Below are 19,418 nucleotides of genomic sequence, written 5' to 3'. Positions count from 1 at the left end.
CAGCCTGATCATTAGCAACTCATTTGTCTGTCCAACTGTCTTTCTCTCTCTTTGGGCTCTATCCTATCGTTTACTCCCTACCCCACCCACCTCCCTATTTTTTGCATTATAAACTGACGTTTTCCCAGCCACCATCAGTTCTGAGGAAGGGTCACCGGACCTGAAATATTAACTCTGTCTTCTCCTTCACAGATGCTGCCAGACCTGCTGAGCTTTTCCAGCAACTTTGTTGTTGTTGTTGTTAAATGGAAACCCCCCTTGTTTTTAAACTGTGTCACCTAATTTGAGTCTTATCCACAAGGAAAAGCATTCAACATTCACCAATGTCCAGTTCCCTCAGGATTTTGTGAGATTCAGAAAGACCACCTTTCATTCTTCTAAACTCCTCGAACAGATACAGACCGATTTGTCAGACCTTTTCTCATAAGATAATGCTTTTATATCAGGAATCAATTGACTAAACTTTCTCTTACCTGCTTCTAACAAAATTATGTCCTTTCTTAAATAAGAAAACCAACACAGTACTCCAGATGTGGCCTCAACAATTCCCTGGTTGTTAACATGAAACTGCTGGGGGGACTTTCAGCAGCCATTAGTCAGTTAAATGAGAAGCATGGTGCCAAGCAAATGCATCCATTAAATTAGAATTACTGGATACAAAAATGAATTAATTTGACAAATCATGCACACCAGAACTAGCCCATGAGGTGAAGGACAAGAAGTCTGATGTGGTTATAATATCTCTCATACCAGCAACCAAACCAGACATTTCATTCACTCAACAGGTAACAGAAAATATAAAACAGCAAAAATTTCATTCTCACAGCGGAAGTTACCAAAAAGATTGATAAGGGGAGAGGAGTAGCTGTTGTTTACTTGGAGTTTAGTGAAGTCTTTGACAAGGTTCCACGTGGTAGACAAATTAGTAAAGTTAGGTCACATGGAATTCAGGGTGAGCTTGCCGATTGAATACATAATTGGCTTAAGTGCAGGAGATGGTAGGGGGTTGCTTTTCAGACTGGAGGACTGTCACCAGCGGTGTTCCACAGGGATCAGTTCTCGGTCCTCTGTTGTTTGTCATTTGGATGATTTTAATGAAAATACAGAAGGCATGGTTAGTAAGTTTGTGAATGACACCAAAATTGGTGGCATTGTAGACAGTGAAGAACATTTTCTAAGATGACAAAGAAATCTTGATCAAATGGGTCAATAGGTTGATAAACAGCAGATGGAGGTCAACCTGGATACATGTGAGGTATTGCATTCTGGTACAACAGGGCAGGACTTATATAATTAATGGTAGGGCCTTGGTAGTGTTGTAGAATAGAGGGACCTAGGAGTTCAGGTACATAATTCTTTGAAGTTTGCGTCACGTATAGATAGAGTGATTAAAAAGGTGTTTGATACGCTTGCCTTCATTGCTCAGACCTTAGAGGATTGGCGTTGGATCATCATCTTGAGAATGTACAGGACACTGATGAGTCCTCTTCTAGTGTACCGTGTCCAGTTCTGGTGCCCAGTTATAAGAAGGATATTATCAAGCTGGAGAGTGTTCAGAAGTTATTTACCAAGATGTTGCTGGGTATGGAAGATTTGAGCTATAAAGAAAGGCTGGATAGGTTGGGAGTTGTTTCACCGGAGCTTAAGAGGTTGAGAAGTGACCTAATAGCAGTTTATGAAGTGACGAAGGGTATAGATAGGGTTAATGATAGGTGTTGTTTCCCTGAGATTTCAAGACTAGGGGGCACATTTTTAAGGTGACAGGAGAGATATTTGAAAAAGATCTGATGAGGGCTTTTTTTTTTTTACACATACACAGAGGGTGGTTTGTGTGTGGAATGAACTTCCAGAGGAAGTGGTGAATGTGAGCACAGTTACAACGTAAAAGACATTTGGATAAGTACATGAATAGGAAAGGTTTGGAGGGATACGGGCCAGGAGAAGGCAGGTGGGACTAGTTTAGTTTGGGATTATGTTTGGCATGGACTGGTTAGACCAAAAGGTCTGTTTCCTTGCTGTATGACTCTGTGTCTGAGATATTCAAGATTTGGAATTAAATATATGGGCTTTGACTAATAGCAAGTTCAATTTAACAGCTGATAAGTTTGATTTGTAATCTTCTTTGATCAGGCACATTTGCAGAAGTATTCTCCATTTACAGATACACAACTTTAATGAAGGGTCCTTGTGACATGCTACAATCACTGCTGAGGCCTAAGGATGTAATCAATCAGTCTGCTTGATTCAATAACTAATACTTTAAATGTACATTGACTGAGGTTGGGTGCAAGATTTGCCATAATTTCTGGACAGTTTTCAGCATTAGGAAAAAGAGGTGTTTCCAGAAAGCATGAAAAACATACCTGCCTGAATTAGTGACAGTCCCAGTGACATCCTCCACAAGCATGGAATCAGATTTTCTTTATTTCCAGATGACATCCAACTTTACTTCTCCACCACTTCATTTGATGTGCAAACACAACTGTCCTGTCAGATATAAGTCACGTATTAGTCAAAATTTCTTCCAATTGAACAGCAGGAAGACCAAGTTATCATCATCATTTCCAACCATTACCCTTCAGTGCTTTACTCTCCTCAGTTTAAATCTTAGATCTAACACCTCCTCCATTACCATTTAGATTTACTACTACAACAACAATTATTTCCATCCGTATCCCACGTCAACTGCTGCCAAAATTTGTAATCCATACTTAGTCCCTCTGGACTTGATTAATCCAATGTTTGCCTTGCCATCTCTCACCCTCTGTTTTGTCCTTGCTCAGAAATTACACACCAGTGTACTGCCCCACCACAAATTTTATTCACCCATCCCCATCTTAATACAATGTTTATTTTCATTGAAAAATGAATTCAATAACTTTTTAAGAAAGTGCATGTGGTTAATCTTGGGGATGCTTTAAAAGAAATACAATAGTTGTGGTTTATATGGATTTTTAAATATTGGGTAAGGGACCATATAGGAGTACATTAACATCTCTAACCCATAAACATTATTCTTCCAAATCTCTCATTAGTTTCCTTACTGTGAGTTAATAATAGGAATTCCAGTCAGTCCATCTCTAAAATAAAACCAGAATGTAGGGACCATTGCTATTTTTGATTTCTTTTTCTTTTGGTTTGGAACCAAGTGTTAAAATGATAGAATGCCCATGTGGAAGCAGGCCATTCAGTCCATCGAGTCCACACTGACCCTCCAAACAGCATCTCACCCAGACCTACTCTCCCCATAACCCCACATTTCCCATGGCTAGCCTGCATATGCCTGAACACTACGGGAAATTTAGCATGATAAATCCGCCTAACCTGCGCATCTTTGGATTGTGGGAGGTAACTGGAGCACCAGGAGGAAACCCTCACAGACACAGGGAGAATGTGAAACACAACACGGACAGTCGCCTGAGGGCAGAATCGAACCTGGGTCCCTGGCGCTGTGAGGTAACAGTGTTAACCACCGTGAGCCACTGTGCCGCCCAAATTAGAAAGTGAACTTTGAACAGGAGTTCATTTTAAGAGAGAACAAAGACAGATGTTTTCTGCTGGGAACTGGCCTGGAAAGATACTGCATCTTAATTACTGATCTAAGGACTCTGTAGACAAATCAGCGCTGAGCTGTTGCTATGCTCAGGGCTGGTAGATGGTTGGATGTTGAATTGGTCAAATCGGGGGATAACTGGTTCTGATTGAATTTTAGCAAGAGGCAGTGATTCTTTGCAGACTCCCAGAGACTGCACTTCTTGGTTTAGCTCTCCCTCCAGTTTCTCTCCAGTTATCCAAGGGCAAATATGCAGACCATTCAAAAAGATGTGTAAGAGTAATAACTGGATAATTATACTAGGGGATTTTAACTTACCCATCATAAATGGGGATAGTCATAGTGTTAAGGGTTTAGAGGGGGCAGATTTCTTGAAATGTATCCAGGGAAATGTTTTCTATCAATATGTAGAAGGCCCAACAAAGGATGGCACAGTGCTGGATCAGTTTTGGGGAAAAGAAGCCAGACAAATGTTTGATGCGGCAATGGGGGGAGCATTCAGGCAATAGTCACCATAACATGATACGGTTCAAATTTGTTCTGCATAAGGAAAAAGATGGTCTGCAAAAGATGGCTTTGGATTAGGGAAATGCAGATTTCATTAAAATAAAGCAGGATCTGGCCACAGTGGACTGGGAACAGCTCCTTGCAGATAGATCTACAGCAGAGCAATGGGGGAGGGGGGGCAGTCAAAAAGGAGCAAGGGAGAGTACAGGTCCAACATGCACCCTTCACAGGGAAATTTAAGAGTAATAAGTTCATAAAACCTTGAATGTCTGGGACAATTCAGGACTGAACTAAGAAGAGTAGGACTTTTAGAAAGTCTAAAGGGAGCAATTCAGCTGTGGGCCTAAACAAATACAGGAGGTGCAGGAGGGAACTTAAGAAAGCAATTAGAAAAGCAAAAAGGGGACATGAGAAAGGACTTGCATCCGGATTAGGAAATGCTAAGATATTTTATAAATACATTAACAGGGAAGAGGTTAACCAGAGAAAGAATAGGGCCCATTAGGGACCAAGGGGATAACCTGTGTGTAAAACCGCAGGATACTAGAAGGGTGTTGAATGAATACTTCTCTTTGGTTTTCAGTCAGGATAAGAAGAACGTAAGGACGGAATTCAGGAAAAGGGACTGTGAGGAACTTGCACAGTTTGACATTGGAAATGGGGAGGTATTGGAGGCTCTGTCAGGCTTAAAAACAGACAAATCCCCTAGCCTGAGTGAACTGCATATCAGGCTGCTGTTGGAGGCAAGGCAGGAAATTGCAGGGGCTCCGACATTTTTAATTTCTATCTGGCCACAGGGGAAGTGCCAGAGGACTGGAGGATGGCTAATATAGTTTCGCTTTTTAAGAGGAGTGGTGGAGATTACAGACCAGTGAGTCTCACATCAATGGTAGGGATGCTATTGAAGAAAATTCTGAAGGAACGAATTAATAGTCACTTGGAAAGGCATGGCTTAGTTAGGGATAGTCAGCATGGCTTGGTCAGATGGAGGTGTAACAAATGCTAGAATTTTTGAAAATGTGATCAAGTGTGTGAATGAAGGAAATTCAGTTGATGCAGTTAATATGGATTTTAGCAAAGCTTTTGACAAAGGTCCCACGAGAGACTAATTGAGAAGTTTAAAGCACATGGAATTGAGGGAAACTTGGTGAGGTGGATCAGAAACTGGTTTATTAATAGGATACAAGGGATGGTGGTAGTAGAAGACTATTTGAGTGACTGGAGGCTGGTGTCCAGCAGTGCGCCACCAAGATCAGTAGTGAGATCCTTATTGTTTGTTATATACATAAATGATATAAGATGAAAATGTGGGGGGAATGTTAAGCAAATTTCAGATAACACCAAGATTGGTAGAGCGGTTAATAGCAAAGATATAGATGAATTCATCAGATAGGCAGACCAGTGGCATATGGTATTTAACCCTGATAATTGCAAAGCATTGTACTTTACAAGAAGAAACAAGATAAGGGAATATTTAATGAATGGCAGGACACTGGGTAGCTTAGAGGAACAGAAGGATCTAGAGGAAATTATTCACAGATCCCTGAAGCCTGCAGAGCATGTGAATAGGATAGTTAAGAAGGTATATGGAACACTTTTATTAGTCATGGCATAGAGTGTAAGAGCAAAGAGGTAAGGTTGAAGTTGTACAGAGCATTGGTCAGGCTATAACTGGAGTATTGTATACAATTCTGGTCACCTCACTACATCAAGGATGTGACAGTACTAGAGGGGGTACAAAGGAGGTTCACCAGGATGTTGTCTGGGTGTTGTAAGGAGAGACTAGATAATCTTGGATTGTTTTCTTTAGAGCGGAGATGAATGAGGGGGTACATGATTGAGGTGTATAAGATTGAGGGGTACGGACGGGGTGAATAGAGAACAGCTGTTCCCTTGGTTGCGGGGTCAATCATGAGAGGGCATAATTTTAGGGCAAGGGGTAGGATATTCAGAGGTGATCTGGGAAAAACCGTTCTCACTCAGCAGGTGGTAGGAATCTGGAATGCACTGCCTGGGAAGGTAGTGGAGGCTAGAAACCTTAAAACCTTTAAAAAAATAATTGGATGACTACTTCAAACATCGTAACATTCAAGCATATGGGACAAGTGCAGGAATTTGGGATTGGTGCACTTTTAGTGACAGTTATGTTAGTGCAGACTTGGTAGGCCGAAGGGACTTTTCCATGCTGTATGAATGTATGAATCGAGTTGTTGAAACTTCAGAGAAAAGAACCCCAATCTGCAAGAAATAGGTAAATATCTGTAGAAATCTGCTGAAGTTGTTTGCACTAACTTGTGACTTCAGAATTCAAGCAAGATATACAGTTCTACTTGCCTGTGTACTACCTATTGTCCAACGATTTCATGAAAGCCTGGTAACAATCATTGAAAACTAGTTAACAAGGTGGATAGCTGGATGAACACAGCAGGCCAAGCAGCATCAGAGCAGCAGAAAAGCTGACGTTTTGGGTCTAGACCCTTCTTCAGAAAAATGTATAATCCTACTATCATTGAAAACTAGTTATTGCTTTATTTTCTTTGTCAATTTATCCTCAACTGTGTCTGTGCATGTATGTGGGGGGGGGGGGGAGCATATTATCAAAGAAGGGCTTTGGATTGTAGCTACTAATCAGATTACCTTATTACTTTCTTGTGTTCTGCTGAAGTTTCATTATAAATAATAAACTCTTAATTTTTGTTTTAAGTTGTAAACTCAGTGTCCAACATCTGTTATTCATAAAATCAGATTAGCAGCAACTGGGCAGTTTAGAGGGTCATTGAATGTTTTAGATTCAGCGTATTGGGAATCCAATGACAATGGGGTTGATTTGTTTTGGCTTGCTATCTCTGTGTTACAGCAAGAAAGTACTGGAGAAACTCAGCAGTTCCAGCAGAGTCTGTAGAGAGAAGCAAAGTTAACGTTTCAAGTCCAGCACGACTCTTCCAAAAAGTTTTGCTTTTATTTGTCCACTTTTAAAACCTCTCTCTTTTACCAACCTTCCTGAAAAATCAGTTCAGCAATTATATTCACTCCATCTAAAAATGGAGAAATTACAAAAAGAGTATTATTCAAATATTCCAAGAGGTGGAGGATTTCAATTACTATGGCAAAAAAAATGCAAAAGCAGTGGTACAGGAAAGATTAGGGTAGGCATGGTGGTGAACAAAATAATGGTTTTAGTAGGTATATTAGAAGAAACTGATTTCACTGGCAGGCAGGGTGGTAACCAGAGGATGGTCTTAAATGTAATTAGCAAGACAGCCATAGGAGAGATACGAAGATTTATTTTCACAGTAGATTGTTAACCATCAGAGATGACCAAACTAAAAGGATAGTGAAATCCGACTTATAGTAGAAGAGAATTGAACATATAGTTGAAAAGGAAAAATTTGCAGGACTATGGGGAAAGAGATGGGACAGTAAGACTGATTGATGAGCACTTTCAAAGAGGCAGCAAGCACAATGGACCAAATGATCCTTTTCTGTTCTGTAAAATTCTACGAATATGGTAAACATTGTCAAAGAAGTTCCACTAATCCCTCAAAAATGTTAACATAAAATAGCACTACTGTGTATGCACTTCCAAGTATTCATGCCAATTTATCAATCGCTGATTCAATTGTTCCTCATCACTTTCCAGCAAAAAAATTAAGACTTCAATTCAAAACTTCTATTACTACTGTCGAGTAATTTTAACAGACAAAAGTACATAAAGATAATATGTTTAACATCGGGATTTGATCTACAGAACTGGAATGTGGAAAACTGTGAGCCTAACGTCTGTGTTGGGTGAGTTGTTAGAGTTATTACATTCGGAGAGACGGGATCGACAGGTATCTGGAGATACAAGCACTCATTAGGATAATCAGCATGGCTTTGTGCATGGAAAATGGTGTCTCTCAAATTTGAGTTTTTTGAAGGGGGACCACGAAAGTAGTGAGGGCAGTGCGATAGACATTGTCTACAAGGACTTCAGCAAGACCTTTGACAAGGTACCACATGGTGAGTTGTTGAGCAAGGTTAAATCTCACGGGATCCAGGGGGAGCTGGCTAATTGGATACAAAATTGGCTTAGAACATAGAACATTACAGCGCAGTACAGGCCCGTCGGCCCTCGATGTTGCGCCGACCTGTGAAACCAATCTGAAGCCCATCTAACCTAAACTATTCCATTATCATCCATATGTTTATCCAATGACCATTTAAATGCCCTTAAAGTTGGCGAGTCTTCTACTTTTGCAGGCAGGGCATTCCACGCCCTTACTACTCTCTGAGTAAAGAATCTACCTCTGACATCTGTCCTATATCTATCACCCCTCAATTTAAAGCTATGTCCCCTCGTGCTAGCCATCACCATCCAAGTGTCCACCCTATCTAATCCTCTGATCATCTTGTATGTCTCTATTAAGTCACCTCTTAACCTTCTTCTCTCTAACGAAAACAGCCTCAAGTCCCTCAGCCTTTCCTCATAAGACCTTCCCTCCATACCAGGCAACATCCTGATAAATCTCCTCTGCACCCTTTCCAATGCTTCCACATCCTTCCTATAATGCGGTGACCAGAACTTGCAATACCCCAAGTGCGGCCGCACCAGAGTTTTGTACAGCTGCAACATGACCTCATGGCTCTGAAACTCAATCCCTCTACCAATAAAACCTAACATACCATACGCCTTCTTAACAACGCTATCAACCTGGGTGGCAACTTTCAGTGATCTATGCACATGGACACCGAGATCTCTCTGCTCATCCACACTACCAAGAATCTTACCATTAGCCCAGTACTCTGTATTCCTGTTACTCCTTCCAAAGTGAATCACCTCACACTTTTCCGCATTAAGCTACTTTCAGTATTTTAGGAGTAGCTTGATCAGGGCTTCATATGTTTGTAGTAGAGCACAAAACTAAAACAGAGTACGCCTTCATGTAAAACAGGATGCATTTCCTCACCATTTGACTATTTTATGCTGCAGTACATGACATTTCATTGATATATACACTTGTACTTTCAGGTTTGATCCATTCAAGAGCAATTTCCAATAATAAAGGCAAAGAAAAGATAGCATATCTAACTCCTGCTAAAAGTGTGAAATGTGAAACCTGCATAGATAAATATCTTTAGGAAGAACCATGTGGAGCCAAAGAATTGTCTGATTCCTATCAAATTAGGACAGAAGTTACTCAGCCAGTGCCTGAAGCTCACTTACCAAAGGCAAATATAGCCACGAGAAAAGCAGTCTCAAAAGATAAAATCTTGAGTATGTAGGAAACTAAGACATGAAAGGGAATGTATTAGTCTTATCATTTAATTCATTCTGGCTCTGTCCATCTCTCCTCACGCCTTACCCATTAGTCCTTGTTGTTTTCACCCATCTAAATTTCCAGGATGGATGTTAAATTGCCTTTTTTATCTTTTTCTCCATTTCTTACTTCCTCAGTTTCTTGTACTTGGCTACAACTCTACAATCTTTTTGTCTATTTATTGTTAATGTCTGGCTAAGTCCTGCAGGCTGTGATGCTTTGCTGCTACTGTGGTGTACATAATATTATAAAGTAAGCTATATTGCCAGCAAATTTCATTGTTGAGTTCTATGTAGTCGTGTAGACAAACTGGCAAATTTAGGTAACCAAAGCTGGGTAGTAGAAGAAATCCCATAAAAAAAATGTCTAAATTCTGCAGAATTAAATTGACACCATCCACAAAACCTGTGTTTCCAGGGAAGGATATTGTCATGGCTAGAGACTAAATGTGAAATGACCTGAACAAACATCTTTTCTGACAAAATAAAAACTGAAAGAACTGCAGATGCTGTAAATTAGGAACAAAAACAGAATTTCCTGGAAAAGCTCAGCAAGTCTTGTAGCATCTGTGAAGAAAAATCAGACAGTTAACATTTCAGATCTGGTGACCTTTCCTCAGAAACATTAACTTTGATTTTTCTTCACAGATGCTGCCAGACTTGCTGAGCTTTTCCAGGAGCTTCTGTTTTTATCTCTGTTGACAATGTATTGCATCAGTATATGATGAGCACCCCTTAAGAACATACAAGCACAAAACTTTGGTTTTCTAAGAATCTAAATTCAAGATCCATTAGAGGGATCAAACTTCATAGCAATTTGATAAGGAGACATCAAATCAGAGGGAGGGTAATTTATACTTTAGCAATTGAGCTCAGTCTCAGTCCTGGAAAATGTTCAAAAATTCTACAGAACCAGACGGCATCAAACTCAAAAAGGCTGTGCTGTTTAGAGATTCACTTAACAGAATTTTCTCTTTTCGTGAAACGTTCCTGAAGATCAGGTATAGTACTGGCATTTACCACAAAATAATAATGGTATCTATACTTGGGAAAATCATTTCCATACAATAGCTATGCCACAAAATAAAAATTTCCATGCACAAATGGATGAAGGGATATGGAAACAAGGCGAGTAAATGTGACTTTGATTATTTACTCTCAATAAAAATTCATGGCAACACAGACTAACTAGAACAAAAAGCGTTTTCCTGTGAATTCACTGAAGAAAACACTTTCATTTATGTAATGGCATTCCTAACCTAGCAACATTACAAGCATGATAAAAAGTAATTTGAGGAGAAGGCACAGCAAAATCAGAGGAGAATGATGCAAATGCCAAATTGATGCGAAAGTTAATTTTACAGGATCACAGTCATAGAGTTATACTGATATACAGCATGGAAACAGACCCTTCGGTCCAACTCGTCCATCCCGACCAGATATCCTAGATAAATCTAGTCAGTATTTGGCCCATATCCTTCTAAACCCTTCCTATTCATACACCCAATCCAGATGCCTTTTAAATGTTGCAGTTGTACCAGCTTCCACCACTTCCCCTGGCAGCTCATTCCATACATGGACTATCTACTGCGTGAAAAACTTGTCCCTTGGATCTCTTTTAAACCTTCCCCCTTCTCACCTTAAACTTATGCCCTCTAGTTCTGGACTCCCCCACTATAGGGAAAACAGCTTGGCTATTTACCCTATCCTCGCCTCATGATTTTGTAAACCTTTAAAAAGGTCACTCCTCAGCCTCTGACACTCCAGGGAAAATAGCTCCAGTCTATTCAGCCTCTCCCTTTAGCTCAAACCCTCCAATCCTGGCCACATCCTTTTAAATCTTTTCTGAACCCTCTCAAGTTTCACAACATCTTTCCCATAGCAGGGAGACCAGAATTGCACATAGTATTTCAAAGTGGCTTAACAATGAAGGGTCTAGGCCCGAAACATCAGCCTTTCTGCTCCTATGATGCTGCTTGGCCTGCTGTGTTCATCCAGCCCTGCACCTTGTTGTCTCGGATTCTCCAGCATCTGCAGTTCCTACTATCTCTAACCAATGTCCTGTACAGCCTCAACATGCCCTCCCAACCCCTATACTCAATCCACTGACCAATAAAGGCAAGCATACCGAATGCCTTTTCACTATCCATCTAACTGCAGCTCCACTTTCAAGGAACTATGAACCCGCACCCCAAGGTCTCTTTGTTCAGCAACACTCCCCAGGACCTTACCATTAAGTGTATACATCCTGATTTGCCTTTCCAAAATGCAGCACTTCACATTTATCTAAATTAAACTCCATCTGCCACTCCTCGGCCCATTGACCCATCTGAGCAAGATCTCATTGTACTCTGAGGTAACCTTCTTCACTGTCCACTACACCTCCAATTTTGATGTCATCTGCAAACTGACTAACCATACCTCCTATGTTCACATTCAAATCATTTTATATAATGACAAAAAGCAGTGGACCCAGCACTGATTCTTGCTGGCACACCACTGGACACAGGCCTCCAGTCTGAAAAGCAACCATCCACCACCACTCTGTCTTTTACTGTCGAGCCAGTTCTGTATCCAAACAGCTAGTCCTCCCTCTCTTGTGTGTGATCTAACCTGGCTAACCAGTCTACCATAAGGAACCTTGTCGATCACCCTACTGAAGTCCATATAGATCACGCCCCTGCTCTGCCCTCATCAATCCTCATTTTTTTTGAAAAAGTAACACTTAATCAATAGCAAAACATGATTTCCCACGGACAAAGCCATGTTCACTATCCCTAATCAGTCTTTGCTTTTCCAAATACATGTAAATCCTGTCCCTCAGGATTCCCTCCATCAACTTGCCCACCACCAATCTCAGGCTCACTGGTCTATAGTTCCCTGGCTTTTCCTTACCACCTTTCTTAAATAATAGCACCACATTAGCCAACCTCCAGTCTTCCAAGACCTCACTCGTGGCTATCGATGATACAAATGTCTCAGCAAGGGGCCCAGCAATCACTTCCCTTTCTTCCCACAGAGTTCTTGGTACACCTGATTAGGCCACAGGGACTTATCCACCTTTATATGTTTTAAGACGTTCAGCACCTCCTCCTCTGTAATATGGACATTTTTCAAGATGTCGCTATTTATTTTCACACATTCTATATCTTCTACATCCTCTCCACAGGAATCACTGATGCAAAATATTCATTTAGTATCTCCCCCAACTCCTGCAGTTTCAAACATAGGCGGCCTTGCTGATCTTTAAGGGGCCCTATTCTCTCCTAGTTACTCTTTTGCCCTTAAATGTATTTGTAGAATCCCACTGTATTCTCTTTAACCTGAGTTGCCCTCCTGATTTCCCTCTTAAGTATACTCCTACTGCCTTTATATTCTTCTAGGGATTCACTTGGTCTCTGCTGTCTATACCTGACATATGCTTCCTTCATATTCTTAGCCAAAACCTTAATTTCTCGAGTCATCCAGCGTTCCCCATACTTGCCAGCCTTGCCCCACACCCTAACAGGAACATACTGTCTCTAGACTCTCATTGTCTCATTTTCAAAGGCTTCCCATTTTCCAACCATCCCTTTACCTCTAATCAACCTTTGCAAGTTCTTGCCTAATACGGCCAAAACTTGACTTCCTCCAATTTGGAACCAAAACTGTAAAACTGGTTTATCCTTTTCCATCACTACGTTAAAACTAATAGAATTAAGTTCACTGGTCCAAAAGTGCTCCCCCACGCTGACACCTCAGTCACCTACCCTGCCTTATTTCCCAATAGTAGGTATACCCATGTAACGAATCAGAAAGTATTCTCATACACACAAATTCCTCTCCAAGCCCTTAACACTATAGCAGTCCAGTCTATGTTTGGAAAATTAAAAACCCTTACAATAACCATCCCATTATTCCTACAGATAATTGAGATCTCCCTAGAAATTTGTTTCTCGATTTCCCACTGACTACTGGGGGATCTTTAGTACAATCCCAATAAGGCGATTATCCCTTGCTTATTTCTCAGTTCGACCTATATAACGTCCCTGGATGTATTCCCAGGAATATCCTCCCTAAGTACAGCAGTAATGTCATCCCTAATCAAAGATGCCCCACCGTCCCCTCTCCTTTCTACCCTTCCTACACCATCTATAGCCTGGAACATTAAGCGGTCAGTCCTGTCCATCCTTGAGCCACGTGTTTGTAATTGCTATGATACAGTTGTGAATTTAACTTGAAAAAACCTCCCCAACATCCCATATTTCCTGAACTTTTTGACATTAAGATGTACTCTTAACCAGGCAGTCCTTTTTTAAACAACACCCAAGAAATACCTCAATCATATGTGAGAACATTTAGCATTTAAGTTTTACATCTATTCACTTTCATAGCCAAGTTTGACTGCTGTTCTACATCTACAGAAATATATTTCAAATTAACTCACTACATTCATGTTTCAGTGGTGACATCACACTGTTGGAAAGGACTCCAGATCTGGATCACTGCAAGATGCAAGGAGATGCCCTTATGAACATTGTAAAGTCAGTTCTTCCACACACACTTTCACTGACAGGTTTGGTTTGATCCATTTCCCAAAACCTGAAGACAACAGTAAGAGGATTGTTTAGCTTTCAAACCTAAACCCAACAACACTGCATCAAAAATGTTGTACTGAAATACAACCTTACTTCCATAACAAAATTATAAACTAATGCATGCAATATCTTTCATCAACACATTTGCTTCAAAGGCAGTCTTTGAGATTATTCAGCTGTGTTGAATCTGGGAAGATAAATATTAAACATGACTGTACACACATACATCCTCAATGTATCTGAAAAGCTAACGTGGATTACTAAAAAAGAACTGCAGGTATTGGAAATCTGAAACAAAAACAAATTGCTGGAAAATCTCAGGTCTGGCAGCATTTGTGGAGAGAAACCAGAGTTAACGTTTTGGGTCTTAATGACTCTTCTTCAGAAATGATGGCTGCTGAGAAAAAGTTGTTTGTTATGCAAAAGATAGAGTGGGGGAAGGGGTAGAAGTAAATGATAAGTGGAAATGGAGCCCAAAGAGAGAGAAGAACAGTTGGACAGTCAAAGCAGTGGGTCACGGTCAGAGTAGGATAATGAATAACTGCAACTGGAGACTATTAGTCATTAAAAAGGGGTTGAGTGTAACAGCAGACCATATGATAACAAGGTATGTGAGAGTTGGGGTAAGGACATGGAAGAAGGTGCCTCCAGCCCCAAAACTCAATAGAGTTCAGGAGACTACACAGTTGCCAAGCGGAAAATGAGGTGCTGCTCTTCCAGCTTGTGCTGAGTTTCACTGGAGCACTGCAGCAAGCCTGAGACAGAGATGTTGGCTAGAGAACAAAGTGATGTGCTGAAGTAGCAGGCAACTGGAAACTCAGCGTTATTTTTGTGGACAGCACATAGGTGTTCTGCAAAGCAGTTACCCAGTCTGCGCTTCATTTCCCCAAAGTAGAGGAGACTACATTGTGAGCAGCCAATGCAGTAGACTAGATTGAGTGAATTGCAAGTAAAGCGCTGCTTCACCTAGAAGGTGTGTTTGAGCCCTTGGATACTGAGCAGGGAGGAAGTAAATGGGCAGGTGTTACACATTCTGCAGTTGCAAGGGGAGGTGCCATGGGGAATTGTTGGGACCGAAGGAGAGGTGTCCTGGAGGGAAAGGTCCTGGCGGAAGGCTGATAAGGGAGAGGAGGAGAATGTGTGTCTGGTGGTGTATCCCACTGGAGGTGGCAGAAATGGTGGCTAATGATCCTCTGGATGTGGATGCTGGTGTGAATGGTAGGTGAGGACAAGGGGTCCCCATCGCTGTGTGAGAGGGAAAAGAAGGGGGGGAGGGCTGAAGTGTGGGAGATGGGTCGGACTGGGCCAAGTGCCCTGTCAACCATGATGCTGGGGAATCCTCAGTTGAGGAAGAAGATGGACATTTGGAGGCTCCCTTCTTGAAGTTGATATCATCAGATTGCCCATCAATTTCCCAATCTCCCAAACTGCCAGTGGCCTTTGCAATATGGTATGCCTTAATTTTTGTCATTATGTATCTTTAACTTTCTTGGTTAGCCAGGATACTCCTTTTTCCTCTCTTACAATCTTTCCTCCTTTCTGGAATATATTTTAGTTGGGAGGAAATTAATGTCTCCTTAAACAGTTGCCATTGCTCATCAATTGTCCTACTTTTCAGTCTTTCTTCCCAGTCCACTCAGGCCAAACCTGATCTCATGCTGCATAATTACTTTTATTTAACTCCAGAACGCTAGTTTGGGATTCTAGTTTCTTGCTCTAATACGACATTTGAAATTTTATCATGTTATGATCACTCTTCCCTAGGCAATCCTTTACTAGATATCCCACGCCATCAATAATACCAAATCCAGATTGAGCCTGCCCCCATTTGAATCCCCAACATATTGCTGAAAGACCGAAAGAAAGAATGAACGAACGAAAGCAAAAAACAAACAAACAAACAAACAAACAAACAAACAATCTCCAATACATTTAGTGAACACTCCCTCGAGGCTACCCTCGTCAATTTGATTATTTCAGTCTATGTGCATATTAAAATTATCCACAAAAATTGTGCCTTTCTTACAAGCCAACATTATTTCCTGGTTTATATTGCACTCCACTGTGAAACCACTGTTTAAAGACCTATAGATTACTCCTACCGGGGACCTTCTTCACTTCCTACTTCATATTTCTACCCAGACTGACTTGATGTCTTGATTGCCAATACTGTACAGCACTGATCTCTTCCTTTACAAGTAAAGCTGCACCACCTGCTTTTCCTTCCTGACTATCCTTCTGAAACACTGAGTACCCTCGGATATTTAATTCCGAGCCTGGTCGCCCTGCAACCGCATCTTAGTAATCACCATCAAATCATATCCAGCCCCTCCATTTGCACTGTTAACTCATTAATTTTATTTTGAATGCTTCATTCTTTCAGATACAAAGACTTTAAATTTGTTCTTGTTCCAACCTTAGCAACAAACTGAGATTAACTACTTAGATTCTTAGCATATATGTATGCAATGCCTTTTTCATCCCTAGTTTATGCTGTCTACATAAGAATATCTCCTCTGCTCATATATGGTACGTTGGCCTGCATTGCCAGAGGTTTCAAGTACAGGAGCAGGGACGTGTTGTTGCAGTTGTACAGGGCATTGATGAGACCACGCCTAGAATACTGTATGCAGTTTTGGTCTCCTTTTCTGAGGAAGGATGTTCTTGCTGTCATGGGAGTGCAGCGAACGTTTACCAGGCTGATTCCGGGGATGGCGGGTCTGATGTAGGAATAGAGATTGACTACGTTGGAATTGTTTTCGCTCGTGTTCAGACGAATGAAGGGGAATCTCAGAGTCTTATAAAATTCTAACTGGACTAGACAGGGTTGATGCAGGGAGGATGTTTCCGATGGTGGGTGTGTCCAGAACCAGGGGTCAGAGTATGAGGATTCGGGATAGACAATTTAGGACGGAGATGAGGAGAGACAGTGGTGAGCCTGTGAAATTCATTAAAAACCAAAAGAACTGCGGATGCTGTAAATCAGGAACAAAAACAAAGTTGCTGGAAAAGCTCAGCAGGTCTGGCAGCATCTGTGGAGGAGAAAACAGAGTTAACGTTTCGGGTCCGGTGACCCTTCCTCAGAACTGGTGGTGGCTGGGAAAACGTCAGTTTATATGCAGAAAATAGGGAGGTGGGTGGGGTAGGGAGTAAACGATAGGATAGAGCCCAAAGAGAGAGAAAGACAATTGGACAGACAAAGGAGTTGCTAACGATCAGGCTGGGAGGGTGAATAGTTGTTAATGGGGACTGTTAGTGACTAACAACAGGGGGTATGTAGTGGCAGGCTTGTGGTAACAAGGCCTGGTGTGTGGGGTGGGGGGGCTGGGACATGGGAGAGTTTAGGCCCTAAAATTATTGAACTCAATGTTGAGTCCGGAGGGCTGTAGGGTCCCCAAGCGGAAAATGAGATGTTGTTCCTCCAGCTTGCGCTGGGCTTCACTGGAACACTGTAGCAAGCCAGAGACAGAGATGTTGGCCAGGGAGCAAGGTGGTGCATGCAGTAATGAAATTCATTATTGCAGGAAGCAGTTGATGCCAAAGCATTGAATATATTCAAGAGAAAATTAGATATAGCACTTGCAATTTCTTAATTGCACCAAATTATTCACGAAGAAATATTATTAAAAGTAACCACAAACCTTGCAGATTTTCACTTCAAACATGTGAATGTTTAACTCAGCAAAATATTAACCGTGAGAAATGCAGGGTTTCAGGGCTAAGGTCTGGGTGGGATGCTCTTCGGAGGGTCGTAATCGACTTGATGGGCTGAATGGCTTGCTTCCACACTGTAGTGATTCTAAGATTCTATGAAAATGATTCCAGATCATATTGACTGGTACTGGATAGGATGTCAAGGTCATACATTAGTGACTTTAAAGGGAGTCAAAAAAACCTGCACAAACTTTCGGTTTTTAAACAAACAAAATGATAAACGTAGCTTTCATAATGCTTATGTAAACCAAGAAATGAATGCATCAGAAATCAGCAGTGGAAAAATAAGATCAAGAGAGAGTGAATGATTCAGGTTTCAAAGAAACGAATGTGCACTCACTGTAACAAACCAGAGATAAAACAGGTAAAGCTACTGAGCTAAGGTTTAACTTACTGCACAATGATACTGTAACTGATCAAACAGTAACTGATATCAAATAGTTAATTGATTGTCATCATCAGTTATGTCCAAGAATTCAGCTCTTTGTAAAACAATGTGGTTTGATTAGCTATATTAAGGGCTTTGAAGATCCCATTTGATTAACATTTGATCTGTACAAATCTAGCCGATTTCAAGATTGGGTTCTGCTTTTCAGGGAAGGAAGAAGAGAAATTTGAGTTAGTACTCTCACTTTCCAATTTCTGATTTCTACTCAATGATATCAATGGGCAATGTATTAGTGTATGACATCAGATAATAACAGAATTGGAAAATGTACTTACTACCTTCTGCGCTGTTAAATTAGATGGAAACCTACACCACTCTGCATCTCAGAGATGGTAGGTGTTTTCTGAGCACTTAATGCTTTTTAAAACAAATATATTAACGTTTTCAACCCAAATTTACACTAAGCATAATGTAACAAATCACAGCAAAAAACTGATGTATTTCACTGCACTGCTGGAGCATCACTACTGCCCTAGGGTCTTATTGCTCCAATTCCACCTACACTCAAGTTAAAAATCTCTCCTTTGATGAAATGGCATTGATAGTGAATATCGAGTTTTCAACTTTGAAATCAGGGTTAGGAAGCAGCTTATATCTTGCACATCAGCTCAAAATAACACTACCATCTCTCAATGCGAGTCTTCCACAACTGTTTGCAACTTGAAAACAAATAATTTAAGATTTAATAAATGCGAGAGAGCATGGAGGAAACACACAGCAGCCAACCACAGCAACATAAATAGAATGGCCAGGTTAGTACTGCAATGGCAATCAGCAAGTAACTTACTGCGTGCATGCGTGTGCGTGCGCGTGTAGAGACAAAACGAGGCACAATGAGATAAATTGAAGAAATAAAAACAAATTATCAGTCAGAGCGTGAAAACAACTGAAGGCATAGATGAGGAGGACATGATAGTTTGACAGATCAAATAACATGCACTTCTATTCACAAAATTATTTTAAAACTGTTGTAACTTTATTTAAGTTTCAGTTTCTTGCTATCCACTCAGTTTTTCACAAATGTGATGCAACAGCCTTAAAGGGAATGGAGATCATCAGTAAGGCATTTGTTACTTGAAAACCTGCCAACTCCCTTGGAAAATCAGAAGGTGCCTGAACTAATTATCACAATCAGCTGGTGACACACCAACGTTCTGGTTCCAAACCTCAGGCAATGACGAACTCTCAATTGTGCTAACCACAGAATGTGCTAATTGGATTAATTTCTCTCAATACACACTTCTGCAATCTGCTTTAACTTTCTACTATTGCAGCATTATCCCTGCATTTGGGAAAAAATAATGGATACTTTGTACAGTA

General features: G+C 40.8%; 1 protein-coding gene across 2 annotated transcripts in view; it reads right to left on the bottom strand.

Moving 5' to 3' along the window:
• Positions 1 to 19,418, bottom strand: part of otud7a (OTU deubiquitinase 7A) — a 156,940-nt gene that overhangs the window by 98,304 nt on the left and 39,218 nt on the right. The window contains exons 2-3 of one of the 2 annotated variants that reach the window (XM_048617176.1): positions 13,786 to 13,843; positions 2,364 to 2,487 (exon numbers count right to left, since the gene is read on the bottom strand). The gene's annotated coding sequence lies outside the window, so the exon portion shown is untranslated. Of the gene's footprint in view, positions 1 to 2,363; positions 2,488 to 13,785; positions 13,921 to 19,418 lie in introns of those variants that run through there. The other variant, XM_048617175.1, reaches the window with a different exon arrangement.

The sequence above is a fragment of the Rhincodon typus genome, chromosome 36 (genome assembly GCF_021869965.1).
Source record: "Rhincodon typus isolate 14 chromosome 36, sRhiTyp1.1, whole genome shotgun sequence".
Lineage (NCBI taxonomy): Eukaryota > Metazoa > Chordata > Chondrichthyes > Orectolobiformes > Rhincodontidae > Rhincodon > Rhincodon typus.
The sequence above is the reverse complement of the archived record's forward strand: the minus strand, read 5'-3'. Positions and strand labels throughout refer to the sequence as shown.